Raw genomic sequence first — 16,890 nt, forward strand, 5'->3', positions numbered from 1 at the left:
TTATTGTTGTACTGTTATTTTATTGGGTTTTTCCCCCGAATATTTTTGATGCGAGATTGTTGAATTTGCAGATGCGGAACCTGCAGATATAGAGGGCCAAATGTCATGTTAATATAAATAACACATTTTATTTTTTTTAAAAATTTTCCTTTTAAAAAGTAGTGAGTGGCATTGTTTTACATTTTTGCCAATTTCTTTAATATCTAACAGAAGACAGCTAGATTCTCATATCTGCTTCTACATCCTATTTATGCTAATATGTTGTTTTGGTATGAAGAAAACTCGATCTCAAACAGGTATTTATCCAGAAAAGGGGAGAATGTTTGAATAGCTTTTTGAGGTAGTTGTAGATCTTATGCTTTGATATTACACCAAAACTGTTCTATGAAAAAAGTGGCTAGTTCAGCTTACAATTCAATCTCATAGGTGCTTTTCTTCAAGACAACCACCATACTTCATTAAACAGTGGTAGTTTCTTATAAGATTAGATGCAACATGGAATCTGAATTTGTATCAATGAACTTTTCCTATTCTGCTACATTAGCATTCATTGGTCTATTCACTTTTAATGAATCTTTAATCCATGCATGATGTTATAACATCATCGTTCCTCATTTGAAAAATTAGTCCACTGCAGATTTTCCAGAAATTGACATATTTCAAAAAATCATATTTGTTAAACCCACTAATCTCATCAGAAAAATCTTTAAGTACTGGGAAACTGTCAGGCTCACAGTTACAGATACAAGTTCTCCAAAAATTCTAACTTTTGCTTGAAAGCTCAAATGTTCTCATTGCCAATAAGTATGGTCAGTTGTTTTCCTTGGAGTGGCAGGTTCACTTCATTGATCTTAGAAAATGTCTGCCAAATACCCAAGACTAAAAAACCACGGTTTTTCAGCCCCTCTTTTAAGTAAAAGTGGAGTTTTCTACTAAAATAGTAGCTAGTGTAGCTTGCAACTTAATCACGTAAGTGCTTTATCTTGAAATCCAACTTATTCCAATATGCAACAAAAGCACTTTATGCACATTCCCATCTTGTTGCAAAAAATGTTAAAAATGCATGCATTCAAGGATCAAGATTTAATAAAATTAATCATTTTTACCACTTCATCAAGAACATTCTCAGGCCGGGTGTGGTGGCTCACACCTGTAATCCTAGCATTCTGGGAGGCCAAGGCGGGTGGATCATTTGAATTCAGGAGTTCGAGACCAGCCTGAGCAAGAACGAGACCCTGACTCTACTAAAAAAATAAAGAAATTATATGGACAACTAAAAAATATATACAGAAAAAATGAGCAGGGCATGGTGGCACATGCCTGTAGTCCTAGCTACTCGGGAGGCTGAGGCAGGACGATTGCTTGAGTCCAGGAGTTTGAGGTTGCTGTGAGCTAGGCTGATGCCGTGGCACTCTACTCAGGGCAACAGAGTGAGACTCTGTCTCAAAAAAAAAAAAAAAAATTCTCAAACAAATGTGGCCTTTTTTATTACAAGCACTAAGGTGCCAACAGCCTTTACCAATCATTGCTTGTGCACCATGGGTACAAATGTCAACAGTTTAAAAAAAAAAAAGAGGCAAATAACATCTTAGTATTAATTATGAAAACAGTTTTGACCTCACAGATCCCCTAGGGTCTAGGACCACATTTGGAGAAAAGCTGCCGTAAGTACATCCAGATACCGTATCAATCAGAAACTGTTAATACCCTGCCTTTTCATTTGCCTAGCAGAGAACCTATAACAGGCAATATATTCAAATCATATATTTCTAACAGACTTGTAAGAATGAAATTTAGAAATTACCACTCTTGCAACTAAAAAGAAAAGCAAACAAAAATCTGTGAGGAATATTTAATGAAGGAAACTTTGTCAATCTATAGAATTCAAATGAAAGTCTGTCATACATCTGTGCCTAATTAAGAGATTAATACCTAACAATTTGTTTTAAACAAAATGCTTCTGCTTTCACTCATCTTCTCCTACCCCTACCCATCACCACTGTAAGAACATACCATCAATGGTCATGGTCACCCTGCTGACCCTCTGCAACACCCTAAAAACAACCTCATGCTACCAACCAACTCCCTATATACTCCCACCTTACCCTACACCCATAAAAGAAAGATAAAATAAAAATCTTGTTCCAGGGACCTTTCTGCTTCTTGAATATCTCTATTGTTTAAAAAAAAAAAAAGAAGAAGAAGAATGATAAAAACACACAAGCTAATTACTGTGGGACCCAAACATTCCACCCAAATGACTTGCAAAATGCTAAAAGAAATGTCTGTTGAAGGACCTGGGGGAAAGGCAGGAATAGAGGTATTATCAACCGGTCAATAATAACTTATTGAACATTCTGAAAGTGCTAAATCCTGTGAGATCCATCCAAATGTGGAAAATACAACAGGTTTTAGTGCCTGCACTTTAGTGGATTATTTGTACATGCAACTACGGATGAGAAAGGATAATGAACAGCATTTGTGTTGAAGAAATCTTTAGGAAAAAGATATGCCAGTGACTAATGATAAGGGAAAATAAGAGAAGAAATAAAGATCATATTTGTAGGCCTGGTTTCAGCAGTGCTAAAATGTTAAAAGGCACAGGAAAATTACAGTAATTTAGCAATCTTAGCTGAATGATAGAAAACATTAACTTGATTCTTACAGCAAAAGTGAGTAGATTAGCAGTAACGTATTTTCCACGAAAATCAGATCACTCTTTTCAACAAGAGTAAACTCATGAGTTCAACATGAAGACCACAGACTCCTGCCTTATAGTAAATGTTTTAAAGAATTTGAACAGATAAAACAGATTCACTGAACAGATAACTAAAGGTTAAAGTTTTCCTTGAAAACTATACTAAAAATCTGTTTTATAAGTAAAATCCTCTCATTTTGTTGGGTATGTTCTCAGTTTACTGAGACACTACTAGAAGGAAAATATAACAAAAAATTAAGTACCTGAAACTAAAGCTATGATATACAATTCATTATAACTCAAAGATACGACATGAGATACCTGTTATTTCAACACTCCACTGAATAAAAGCAAACAGAATGAAAAGGTAGATAAGTCTAATACCAGATGTTCTTTCTGCTAGTCTATTTTAAATCTTATACCTCACATAAGCAGCAACATCTAATTTAACTTACACAAATCTAACAACCTACATTGACTAAGCAATATTTTAAAGAAACCTCAATTTAGATAAATACAAAGGATCTACCTACCATTCCAGACAATAAGTGTATGCCTAAGTGAGCATGAGAGAAGTGTCATGAATCTGCTGTTTCTATAACCTGCTCTGCACGTCTCTCAAACTGAGGGTATATAGCCGCTCAGAGTGATTCTAGTGTTCAAAGATAAGAATGTTTCACATAGCACTGACCCTAAGCGTAAACCAAAAACTTTGTGCTCAACAGAACAATGATCTGTTCTCATTCTAAAGGAAAAATGCGCTGGTCTTGACCTAAAGAGAAGGTATTCGTGATAAGGCATCTTCCTACAAACTTTTCACGGGTAATTCTGTCAACATACTATTTGTGCCTTGTACACTGACCTTATATCCTAATCCCCAAATAAGATGCAATTCCTTCAATATTCTGAAGACAGACTCATAAAATGGACTAAGTGGTTCAAACTATTATACTAATCCCAAAGCATTTACAGAAGCTCTCAGAATTTCCAGGTATCCTAAACCAAGTAACCGTTATCTGGTGGTTTCAATATGAGTTCGATGTATACCACAGACAGTTCTTTCACAGAAATACGAACACTTGCAAGTGCCATTTCTTTAGTCTCTGGATTACCAACAGAACCCCTCACTGAAGCAGAGACCTTCAGAAATTTCTTTGGCTCTTCTTGGCCCTGAAGTTCATGATCTTGCTAAGAAAGTAGTAGTATAAGCATAAGATGGAAGTAAAGGAGGTAGGGGCAGTTATGAGCTATAAGCCTTTCCATGATTTCCTTATATTTGTTTATCACAAATACAAATATACTGCTTAGGTACTAGAAAACTTCAAACTCTTCAAGTATTTACTTAACAGTTGATGAGATTTGTCAGTATTCGTGCTATGGTTTGAACACGTCCCCTCCAAAATTCAGGTGTTGCCAATGTGCAGTAATAAGAGACTTTAAGAGACCGGTGAGATTAGGTGCCCTTACATAGGGGTGTGACAGAGGGAGTTGTTTCCCCACTTGCCCTTCCACCTTCTGCCACATGAGGACAAGAAGGTCCTCACTAGATGCCAGTGTCTTGATCTTGGATTTCCCAGCCTCCAGAACCATGAGAAATAAATTTCTGTTCTTTATGAATTACTCAATTCTCAGGTATTCTGTTACAGCAGCACAAAACAAATGAAAATATTTTGTTTAACCATATATATCATCTACTGAATTATTTTGTTACTATAAAATTATTTATCAAAAATAATTAAGCCCAGATAAACTATGTTTTTGACTCCCCAAAAACCTATGGAAATGCTGTAAAGAAATGACCAACCACAGGGAAACCAGTTATATAATTCCTACAGTTACCTTCAATTTCTTGCAACTTCCAAATTAATACTAAGGTTTTTAGGAGAGAAAAAAGACTTATACCCCAGCACTTCCATATGGGAAACGAAGAAAGTGAGAGGGCTAGGGAGAGTGGCTAACATTAAGGCCCTATAGATTCTAAGGGAGAAAAACATGACTTTCTGTATGGTAGTCTAGATTTAAAAGTTGGTAATTTCACTAGTAGAGAATGTCTCTTTCTAGAGGGTAAGGAAGAAAGTATTCAAACCTTTATTTCAATAGCCCTAATGGACAAAGACTGAGGCACCCAATAAAATAGTTTGAAGAAATTTTCTTTTCTAGAAAACGTGTATAGTACAGCTGGCCAGTTACATACTATTAGTGAATAACAAGCGACACTGGACAAATGGTAAAGAAAATTATTTCTTTAACTATAAGGATAAATTCTATAAGAAAAACTGGAACTGGTAAGTTTGAACTCCCCAATTTAGAATTGTTTACAAAGCTAGTCAGATACATCATATTCCATTATGGAAAAAGCTTTTAGGTGCTATTACACCCACAATGCAGAGACACTGAAGACAAAAGAAGCTTACAATTAGCATTAGATATTTTGTGAATTGATTAATTGATAAAGAATTTGGGAGAAATAGAATAATATAACTACTCAATTAAATGCCAGCTAGGGAGAATCACACATTCGCCTGTGATGGTAATGTGAACTTAAGCCCCCTATTTCTCAAACTCTCCAGACAAAGTTCTCAGTGGATAACAGAAACCAAGTGCTCACACAATGCCAGTATTTGAGCTAAAATGGACCCAAAGGCAGTAAATGTCTTTTTTTTTTTTTTCCTTCAAGAAATGGGGTCTTACTGTATGGCCCAGGCTGGTCTCAAACTCCTGGCCTCAAGCAATCGTCTCACCTCTGCCTCCCAAGTAGCTGGGACTACAGGCACAAGCCACCATACTCGGCTCAAAAGCCGGTTCTTTGAGGGACCTTGGTCCTACTGGCTGTGGAAACCTCGGCAAGTTACTTTTTCACCAAGCCTCAATTTCTTCATCTGCAAAATGAAGATATCCTCTCTGCATGCACATGGTAGATACTCAGTAACACAAGTTGTTCCACTATTTATTCAACTCATTCATTTTACAATGATGGTAAGATCCACAAAAGTGACTTGCCAAGGAAATATAGTCTAATAGCAGAGCCTACCATTCTTTGCACAACATCAAGCTGCTGGCGGGAAGTAGCCCTTCAAAAATATCTTCTTTATAGCATAACTTGAGCTCCCTATTTCAGGCAGGCAAATATTGTCCAAAGAGGCAAAATTATTTAAAGGGGTAAGTGGGACAATAACTCAACACTTTCTTCCTCTATGCCTGTTCAAGCAACATTTCTGCCATCTACAAGTCCTCACTGGTTATTCAGAAGGATATTTCCCAGCCTTTCCTGACACATAAATAATTTTCATGGTAGCATACTCATAGTACCCTTTAGGGAGGGGCAATAATATATTTGTCAATTTTGCAGGCACTATTAAACAATTTGAACATGACACACTTTAGATCAGAATTTTATGCATAAGGATACTGCAATTTTTTCCTAACTAATGATAGATCAAGCATACTGTTAAAAAATTATAAAGTCATCTTAATAGAATCTTTTATAATATTCATAAGGGCAGATTCTATTTTTCCCATTTCACAAACAATGCATGGTTATTTACTTTTAAAACAATTAAAATGCATTATTTTCAACAAATTCAAACATAAAATGTTTGGGGCCACTAAGCATGAAAAGATGTTCAATATCGCTACTACAAATCAAAACCACAATGAGACAGCACCTCATACCTATTAGGATGTCCACTATCAAAAAAACAGAAAACAAGTGTTGGCAAAGATATAGAGAAATTGGAACCACTGTGCATTATTCATGGGATTGTAAAATAGAGTAGCCATTATAAAAAATAATATAGAAGTTCCTCAAAAAGCTAAAAATAGAACTACCATGTGATCCAGCAATCTCACTTCTAGATATACAGTCATCCCTTAGTATACTCAGGGCATTTGTTCCAGGACTGCCCTTGTATACCCAAATCCACTCACACTCAAGTCGGCCCTCCATCTACATGGGTTTCACATCCCACGAATACTGTATTTTGCACCTGCATTTGGTTGAAAAAAAAAATGCATTTATAAGTGGACCCTCACAGTTCAAACCTGTGTTCTTTGACAGTCAACTGTATATCCAAAAGAATTCAAGGCAGGATGTAGAAGAGATATTTGTATGTCAACATTTATTGCAGCACTACTGACAATAGCCAAGAGACAGAAGCAACCCAATATCCATCAACAGATGAATGGATGTAAAAGTGTGGTACACACATATAGTGGAATCGTATACAGCCTTAAAAAAAAGAAAAGCCTGTCACATGCTACAACACAGAGGAATCCTATCGTGCTAAGTGAAATAAGCCAGTCACAAAAGGGCACATACTGTATGATTCCACTCATATGAAGTATCTGAAGCAGTCAAAATCATAGAAACAAAGTAGAAAGGTTGCTGCCAAGGGTTGGGGGGAGGGGAAAGTAGGAATTAGTGTTTACTGGGTATAGAATTTCAATTTTGCAAGATGAAAAAGTTCTAGAGATCTGATGCACAACAATGTGAATATACTTAACATTACTAAACTGCATGTTTTAAAATGGTAAGATGGTAAATTTAATGTTATGTGGTTTTTACTGAAATAAAAAAAGTAAAATGTTTGATATAGGGACTGCATGTATATTAGGCACAGGGCAGGTTCTCAATAAAAAGTAATCACTTCTATTATTTGTAACATAACAAAAATTATCTACATGGTAGGTACCCATATGCTCACAAACAGAATATACTGAAATTTCACTACAGACTATGACATCCAAAAATCCAAAAGCTACTTTAGTGATGGAAATTCTTCCACTGTTTAAAGAAAATCTACAGTCTAATTTTGTTAGATTTTTCTGTTTTGCCTAAGAGCACTTCTCAAGTGGTCTTTAGTACCAAAAACTAAGGCACTGGGTGAGGTGTAGTGGCTCAGACCTGTAATCCTAGCACTCTGGGAGGCCGAGGCAGGAGGATTGCTTGAGCTCAGGAGTTCGAGACCAGCCTGCCAAGAGACCCGGTCTCTACTAAAAATAGAAAAAGTAGCCAGGCATGTTGGCACACACCTCTAGTCCCAGCTACTTGGGAGGCGGAGGCAGGAGAATCACTTAAGCCCAGGAGTTTGAGGTTGCAATGAGCTATGATGATGCCACTGCACTCTATGCCAGGCAACAGAGCAAGACCGTCTCCAAAAAAAAGAAAACAAAGGCACTAAAATGAATAAAACAGTCAAGATGTTTTGTCTTTTTGATAATTTTTTTTTTTTAACTTACTGGAGACATCTTGATATATGAATTTAGCTCGTACAAGTACAACTGATAAAGATCATGGTAAGATAAATTTTCAGAATCATTACTTCATGCTCCTCATTTACTTTTTTACATCACTGGAGTTTCTCAACATTTCTTTCAACAGTCTATTAAGGATATAAATTAAAATTTTATAATATCATGACAGCAGCTAACAAAATTCACTGGGTGGCTCTACTTTAAGGGGTAAGAGTGGTGTTTACATATTTGCTGAGTTATTGTTACAAAAGAGGTCTCCCAAGTTTTCAGGGCTTTGATCCAAATCAATTTCACAAATATTTTATTAGTACCCACAATGTACAAAATGCTTTTCTAAGTTTTGCCACATAGATGAGTAAAAAAAGCTTAAAATGAAGGTGAGAGAGAGAGAAAAACACAAATGAATACACATTATACTTCTTTCCAAGCAGGAGAGAAGCTGTCTAGTTTGGTTGGGGTGAGGGAGGAATCGTTTTGAGCCATAGGCTAAATGCCATCTTTGAGATGCTAAAATGATAAGGAAGATATTGCAAAAAGATGACAGAGCACAGAATCTCTACGTAAAACTTTCTGCAGACGAGTAAAAAAACCAATTGAGATCAACAGGGGAAAGGTATAAGAAAACCAGAGACGAGACTAGTTAAGAGAGTTTGGGCTGTTCTGTAGACTACCTGGAATGCCAGCTTCCGGAGTTTCTTACTTGAATCCAGTCATGGGAAGACTGAGCTGAGCAATGACATGATCACCTAAAAGTGGGTATATGACACCCAATAGAAGCCCAAAGGCTTGCTTTTTTCCCCTCCCTTTATTAAACAGGGAGAAGGAAAGGTTATGTATTACTTGTATCATAACAAAAAACTAAAAACTGTAGAAACAAACTAGGTGTTGAGCAAAAAACTGGTTCTTTACAGAAATAAAACAGTACGCAGAAATCAAGCATATCATATATACTCCGAAAAGCCATCAATTTCTATAATAAAAAATTTACTTAACTGTCAGAATAGGTAGATTTTATACAATCTTATCACCATTTCTATATACCACATTCTAAGATCAAGGTTACTTTTAATTTACTTTTAATATTCTCATTTATCCTTTAAGGAAAAAATTTAAAGTTAAACTCACTAATTAATGAAAAGGTCTGAATTATGCAAAATGAAAACTTAAAGAATTACTAAATATAATCATTCTCAAAACTAGTTAGCTTAATTTAATCATTCCTAATGCCACACATCTAACACTACTTATATAAATAATATCCTTTTAGTTTACATGTTTCTACAAATACACAATTTTTTACACTAAGAATTAAATGACTTGTGAATTAGGAATAAATTTTTCACATAATTTAACTGAATTTGAACAATTATGCTTCCAGTATTAACATTAACTTGATCTGTATGCCAAAAATACATAAAAATCAACTAAAAATTAAGGATAAAATATTTGCAATACAATCTGAGAATGTGAATGCGTACCCAGAATATAAAAAGACCTCTTACAACTCAATGAGACAACTCAGTTTTTAAAATGGGCAAAAAAAGGCTTGCACAAGAAAAGTATATAAATGGCCAATAAACATATGAAAAGATATTCAATATCACTGATCACCTTGGAAATACAAATAAAAACCACAATGACATACTTAACACTCATTTCATGGCCAAAATTTTAAAAGGTTGGCATTTCCAAAGAAACTGTAACTCCTGTACAGTTACAATGTAAAATGGCACAACCACTTTGGAAAACAGTTTGGCAGTTTCTTATAAAGGGAAATAAATATTTACCACATGACCCAGCAATCCAAATTCAAGGTATATACCCAAGAGAAACGAAAACATATGTCCAGAAAAGACTTTCACAAATGGCCACAGCAGGTTTATTAATAGCCAAAACTGGAAACAGCCCCATGTATCCATCAACAGGTAAATGAATTTTAAAAACTGTAGTACATTCATACAAGGGAGTACTACTCAAATGAAATTACTGATACCTGCAACACAGATAAATCTCAAAAACATGTTAGATGAAAGAGCCTGTCACAGAAGAATATTATACTGTATAATTCTATTTATATGGAATTCTTGAACAAGAGAAATCTGATCAGTAGTTGAGAAGGAATGGTTTGTAAAGGAGCATGAAAGAACTCTGAGATGATGGCAATGTTATTTATCTTGATTGAGGTGGTAGTGCAGGTGCATACACTTGTCAAAACTCCTCGAATTATTCCCTTCACATGTGTGCATTTTGTGTGTAAATTATACTTCCATGAAGTTTTTTTTAACTAAAAAATTAATATTTTTCTAGAAAGCAATTTGACAACACTTATAAAAACTAGAAATATGCATAATCTTGAAACAGCAACTGTCCTTATAGAAAGCTGCCACACAAGTGTTCACAGACACATAAGGATGTTCACTTCTTTTGAGGAGAGAAAAAAACAACGTCCACCACAGTGGATTGGTTTACTGTATACGGACACATTCACAAACTGGAATACTGTGCTTTCTACTCACAAAGGAGGTACAGCCTGATAGAGCAGGAAGCAGTGAGCTTTTTCTGTAAAGGGCCACATGGTAAGTATTTTAGGCTTGGCAGGCCACACCTAGTCTCCCTTACACAGTCTCTTGGAGGGGTTTGTTGTTTTACAACTCTTTTAAAAATGTTAACATTCTTAGCTTGTGGGCCACACAAAAAATGAACCCTGGCTGAGAGATCAGGGCTCTCAAACCAAAGTGCCCAAATTCAAATCCTTCCTCTACCACTAACTAGTTGTTACCTAATCTCTCCATCTCTTGTTATGCAGCAGTCCCCAACGTTGGCTTTTTGGCACCAGGGACCAAGTTTCATGGAAGACAATTTTTCCACGGACCGAAGGTGGAGGAGTGGGGTGTCATGGGGCGGTGGGTAGCTCAGGCAATGATGCCAGCCCATTTCCTAACTGGCCACAAAACCGGTACCCAGCCACAGCCCAGGGGTTGGGGACCACAATGTTATAGTATCTATATAAAATAATGAACATAAGGCACTTAGCTCCAAAGACATATTGAGCCCTAAAGAAACATCAGCTTTTTTTAATGAAATAGATATCTCTGTATTGGCCTAAAAAAATTGTGTTAGAACTAAGTAACTTGGTCCCATTTTTATAAAATATATGTAAAAATACATATTCATATATGAATTCATTGGGCAAAGTTTAGGAAGAATATACACCAAACTATTAAAAGTAAGGGATGGGGCCAGGCAAGGTGGCTCACTCCTGTAATCTCAGCACTTTGGGAGCCCAAGGCAGGAGGATTGCTTGAGGCCAGGAGTTGAAGACCAGCCTGGGCAATAACGAGACCCCATCTCTACAAAAAATTAAAAAATTAGCTGGGCATGGTGATACATGCCTGTAGTCCCAGCCACTTGGGAGGCTGAGGCAGGAGGATCACTTGAGCCCAGGAGTTTGAGGTTGCCGTGAGCTGTGACAACGCCAGTGCACTCTAGCCCAGGCAACAGAGCAAGACCCTGTCTCAAAAAGTAAGAAACGAGAACACAGGGATCAAGAAGGTCCTATTTCATAAGTGTCTAAATTGTTTCAGTATTTTAAACTGAACACATATTACTTTTATTTAATTGAAAGACATTTCTAAATAGAAATAGATGAAACATATATAGCACTATTTTCTTTACTTAGCAGTCCCCTAAGCACATATTTCAACTTGATAAATGTTTGGTTCTATTAATGAGAAAGTACATCATCAACTCTTAAAAATACTGGCACAATAACTAAAAATCATTTATCAAACACATTGTGCCAGGTATAGTTCTAAGGGTTTCACATGTATTAATTCCTTTAATCCTCACAACCACCTTAGTGGATGTTATCATTATCTTCACCAATTTACAGATACGGAAGCTCAGACATCAAGAGGATAACACCCCAGGCACAAATTGACAGCTCAGGGACTGGAACCCAGGAACTTTGCCTCCAAGGACCACACTCTTTTTTAAAACTCTACTACATTCCCCCTTCAAATGCATACTATTACAGCTCTGGCTGAGAAACAAATCCTCAAAGACATCTTTTAGTCTGTCTAGGGCATCAGATTGTACTTCACATCAAACTAAAATTACCTACTTTTAAATGTAACTCTCTCTGAATGACTCAAACTCACTCTTTTAGGAACTGATATATATGTAATCACCCAGGAAGCCAGTAGATAGGTGGAGTAGATAATATGGAGTTGAAAATATGGAGTCAAACAACTAAGTTTGGATCCTGACTGCAAATTACCAGCTGGATAATCCTGCGCAAATTCCTAACCCCTCTAGACCAGTTTCCTTATCTATAAACCTTTGCAGGGTGTGTTAAGTTTTGCATTCTGATAAAATATACGTAACATAAAATTTACCATTTTAAACACTTTTAACTGTACAATTCAGTGGCATTAAGTATATTCAAAATATTGTTCAACCATCACCACCATCCCTCTCCACAATTTTTTCATCATTCCAAACAGAAACTCTGTTCTCATTAAGCAATAACCCCCCATTTGCTTCTCCCCTCAGCCCCTGGGAACCTCTATTTTACTTTCTGTCTCTATGAAGTTCCCTATTCTAGCCATCTCATATAAATGGGATCACATGATTTTGTATGATTTTTGTACAAAAGGTTGTGTCTAGCTTATTTCACTTAGCATGTTCTAAAGGTCTATCCATGTTGTATAGCACGTGCCAGAATTTCCTTCCTTCCATGTCTGAATAATATATCATTGTATGTATTAATATATACCAAATGTTGTTCATTCATCTGTTGATAGATGCAGGGTGGTTTTTACAAGAAAGAAAACATGTAATGTGAATGTTATCACAGTAAAATACAAACAAAAAGGCATCTGGCAAATAAAAGGCACTTTAATATTAATTCCCTTTTTCATGTCATTTTTGTCATATTTTTGCACCAAGTAGTGTTGCAGTGGCAAGATATGGAACAGTGCAACCATCTTAGAAATTTAACAGCTATAACTTTTGAGACATCACTGGATTTGCTAATCTATACTTAAATCATTTTAAAAGAATGGTGAAGAGAGCATCCCAACATATGAGTCATAATTACACCGTCGTCCCTACTTCCTTCAGTTTTAGCTTCAAAACCTACTTCAAATTATTCCAATAAAGAACTCATTAACTGTAACAAGCCATCTTGCAATTAAAAGATTTGCTATCCTCTCTTGTCCTTTCCCTTCCTTATATTTTTGTAAAGGGATCATCAATACATCAAATCAAATTAAGCAGATAGTATCCGCTAGATATCCAGATCATTCATCAAGCTTCTCTATAGTTGCCTGAAATAGCAAACAAGAATACCAATAGTTGCACCTAAAGGATATCCAATTTTCAATATCATAGAATATTATAACCAGGAAAAACCTTGGAACTTATTCACCTTGACAACTGTCTTATTTTTCTTTCTAATCAGTGCCTCTCAAAAAGGGAGAAAAATACCTTTCAAAGTTTCTCATGCCATGAATATTAATATATATTGTTTGCTTTACAAATTCTTTTGTCAGGTTATTTCCCTACATTTTTCATATTTCCTTGATTCATTCAACTATTAAAACCCCTATTCTCTAGCAACTACCTACACAGGTGCTAGGTATACAAAGAAAAATAAGACAGAGCCTCTGCCTCAAGGCACTTAGAGTGTAGTGAAGGAGATGGATGCATAAACAAGTAATTACAATATAATTTGATACACGCTATAATAAAATATAAACAAATCCCTGTGGGAACCCGAGTACCTAGGAATTCAGGGAAGACCTATAGAAAGTAAAGTGTATCATCTGACTATGAACCTTTCCCTGAATTTAACAAATTGTTCCTCTCTACTTATGCTCTCCCCCAAACTAAAAGTTTCACCTACCCATATAGAATCCTTCAAAATTTACAGAAACAATTTTCATCATCTATATTGACATAAAGACTTCAACGTTAACACATAAATCATTTCTAATCGATCCCAAAATACATTATATCATGGGAGAAGTTGTCCTTGCTGTTGGTTTTTAAAAAGCAGATCAACTTTCTTAATTACTGTTTATTTAAAGGCTAATATTGAAATAAATTCACAGTCCTTGAGCATGTCACCTCAAAGGATGGAATATATCTTGGAAAAATTCCAATGTGACCTGGAGAAATCTGCCTAAAACTTTTAAATGGCCAACACAATCACTTATATGTATACAGGCAAGGAAAGCCAGTATCTAAGTATTAGAACTTTATCTGACTACACTAAATCAACAAGTGTTTTTTTAATCATTGTTACTTAAACTGACTAAACACAGTCTCAATTCTACCGGAAAACAATTTAAAGCAAAATTTTAAACCAATTCCCCTAAGAGACTTTTTTTAAAAATATCTTTTGGCCAGTACAAAGATAGTAATTATTAAACACAGAATACCCAAGAGGGGCAAAGTTAGAAGATTTTATCCTAAAATATCCAAATTTCTGCCAAAAATTTGCATAACCAGCTTATCAAATAACAATGGACAAGATTATCAGGATTCTTAAATACATAATTATCAGTAATACAAACATTTTGTAATCTCAACACTTAGAGCAGCACCTGGAATGTCTGTTGAATGGTGTCCAACACTGCATAACGTATGTAATAAAGGTTTTTTACACTGCTTTTCTTTGTCTCCCTTTTTATGAAATGATTAGCAGATGCATATTAGATCTTCGTTAGAACAATGAAATCAGAAGAGTCCCTACGTTTTTCTAACTTCTTTTTTTGGAATATATTCACTTTGCACAAAAATCAGTATTTAAGATGCAATCTCCCTAAGTGTTTCCAGGACAAGCATTACATTCCCCAAAACATGTCCAAAAAGAAAGAATAGGATTCTTTACATCTATGACTAGTCTCCTATCTATTCCTAACTTTAGAGACCATGAACAGGAAATTAAAATATATCTTAAATACTTTCATTTTCTTGCAAATAAAATTATGAACAAACCAGTATTACACACTTGTCCTGCATTTTATTCCTAAAAATGAATTAGTTGCTAATGCTGATGAAAACAGTAATAGAAAATAAACTCCAAAATCCCTATAAGTATAAACTGCATTCAACTGTGACAGCATTCGTGTTTTTTAAAGATTTATTTTTCAGAAGTTTTACGTGACATTAAAATGCCATAAAATTAAACCGATAATGACTTGCTTGAAACCTAGTACGCTTTGTAGTATAATATTTTTAAATACCAAAGACAGATTTTTATTTCCAAATGAATTTAAATTTTACAGATCCTGTGTGATAAAAAGAAGTGTAGTTTAACTGTGGGCAGCAAACATTCAATTTCTCAAGCAACAAACATTTCTGTATCCAGTCTTTTCTGACTCACCAAAGCTATTGTTCACGGAAAACAAGACCAATTAATAAGAAATAGCTAACAATATAATCTAAATACACATTTGTCATAGACATTTTGATCACTTATTTCTACCACCTCATCCTCATTCAACGCTCGGGATTGGGGAAATAATCGCTGCCTAAGTGACAGTTGATTTCGTTAGCACCTGTCGCCATTCTCAGATGGATCACACAAGTTGGCCAAAACAGCTCGTAATTTTTTTTTTTAAATTGCGATTCCTTAGAAAGTGGGAACTCACTAGGCGTTCATCAAGTTTTCCAAAAGATCGTGCTTCCTCTAGATTCCTCCCATTTTCAAAAAGTAACCCCGTGGCACAGATTTTTTTGGCGGGTGGAGGATACACAATGAAGTGGGAACTCAACAGAAAGCCCTCCAAAAGAACAAAATCAAGCAAGAAAGAGGCGAACAGCTCGACTCGTCCCTCAAACTTAACATAAAGCCAGATGAGAAGACTGCTGGAAACGAGGGAGCTTTCAGGTTGCTGGGGAGAAATGTCAGAGACGAAGCTACTCCGAGTTCCCCGGCGCGCACGCCGTCCCGCAGCAGCCGCGGCCCCTGCCCGGAATTTGCGCGCCCCGAGGGCTCGCGGCGTGCGCGGGGCGGGGGCCGAGCCCTGCCCACCCCCGGCCGCGGCCCGCGCCTCCACGCCCCTCTCCCGCCCGCGGTCGGCCGGAGTGTCATGCCCTTCCCTCACGCCGAGCCCTCCCGAGACACAGTCCGTCCTTTGTCTGAGTGCGGACTCGGCGGCTCGGTCCCACCAACTTGAGTCTGTCCCGTCCCACCCGGGCGCTCCCGCTGCGGCCGTGCCACACAAAGGAGACTTGAAGCTCCGGGCTGCCACCCCGACCGGGCACCGGAACGCCCCCGGCCCCAGCCCCGGCGCCCCGGCGGGGCGGGCACCGGAGAGGAATCTCCCGCACGCCCCCCGCCTCGCGCCCGCCCCGGCTCCCGCCCCGCATCTCTGGGGGATCGGCGCTGTTCCACTCGCAGGGTCGCGCGGGCCAGTGCGGATCTCAATGGCCTCTTCCAAGGGGTCTGCCCTCACCTCCCACCGTGCGCCTACAAAAGCGGCCCCCGGTGAGCCCCGCTTGGGCGACACCGGGGACCGGCAGAGCAGCGGCTGGGAAGTCCTGGCGCCGCCGCCGCCCGGGTCGCACTCCCGGAGCCCCGCCACTCGGGCCGCCAACAGCGGCGCGTTACCTCCGTCCCGCGCGCCAGCCCGCGCCGCTCCCGCGCGCCGCCCCCGCGCGCCACCGTCGCCGCCGCCGCCGCCGCCGCCGCCGCCGCCGCCGCCGGGGCTCCACTGCCTTCTGTGTCCCACTGTGTGTCGGACGCGACCGGACCGAGCGCCAAACGCGGCAGCCCAATCGCCATCGCTTTTATTTGGCCCCCCCCCATCCAATGAAGCGCCGCCCCGATTGGCGGGACGCGAGGCGGGCGCCCACCCAATCACAGGGCCCGCAGGGCTCGGAGGCGCCGAGCGAGCCCCACGCAGAGTGCGCTCGGAGCTCGCGGG

General features: G+C 38.1%; 1 protein-coding gene across 1 annotated transcript in view; it reads right to left on the minus strand.

The window, feature by feature from the left end:
* The window catches only part of EZH2 (enhancer of zeste 2 polycomb repressive complex 2 subunit), a 66,860-nt gene extending 50,251 nt beyond the window's left edge, over positions 1 to 16,609 (minus strand). The window contains exon 1 of the mRNA XM_069462762.1: positions 16,575 to 16,609. The gene's annotated coding sequence lies outside the window, so the exon portion shown is untranslated. The remainder of the gene's footprint in view (positions 1 to 16,574) is intronic.
* Between the last annotated feature and the right edge of the window lie 281 nt (positions 16,610 to 16,890).

The sequence above is a fragment of the Eulemur rufifrons genome, chromosome 29, assembly GCF_041146395.1.
Source record: "Eulemur rufifrons isolate Redbay chromosome 29, OSU_ERuf_1, whole genome shotgun sequence".
NCBI classification, from domain to species: domain Eukaryota; kingdom Metazoa; phylum Chordata; class Mammalia; order Primates; family Lemuridae; genus Eulemur; species Eulemur rufifrons.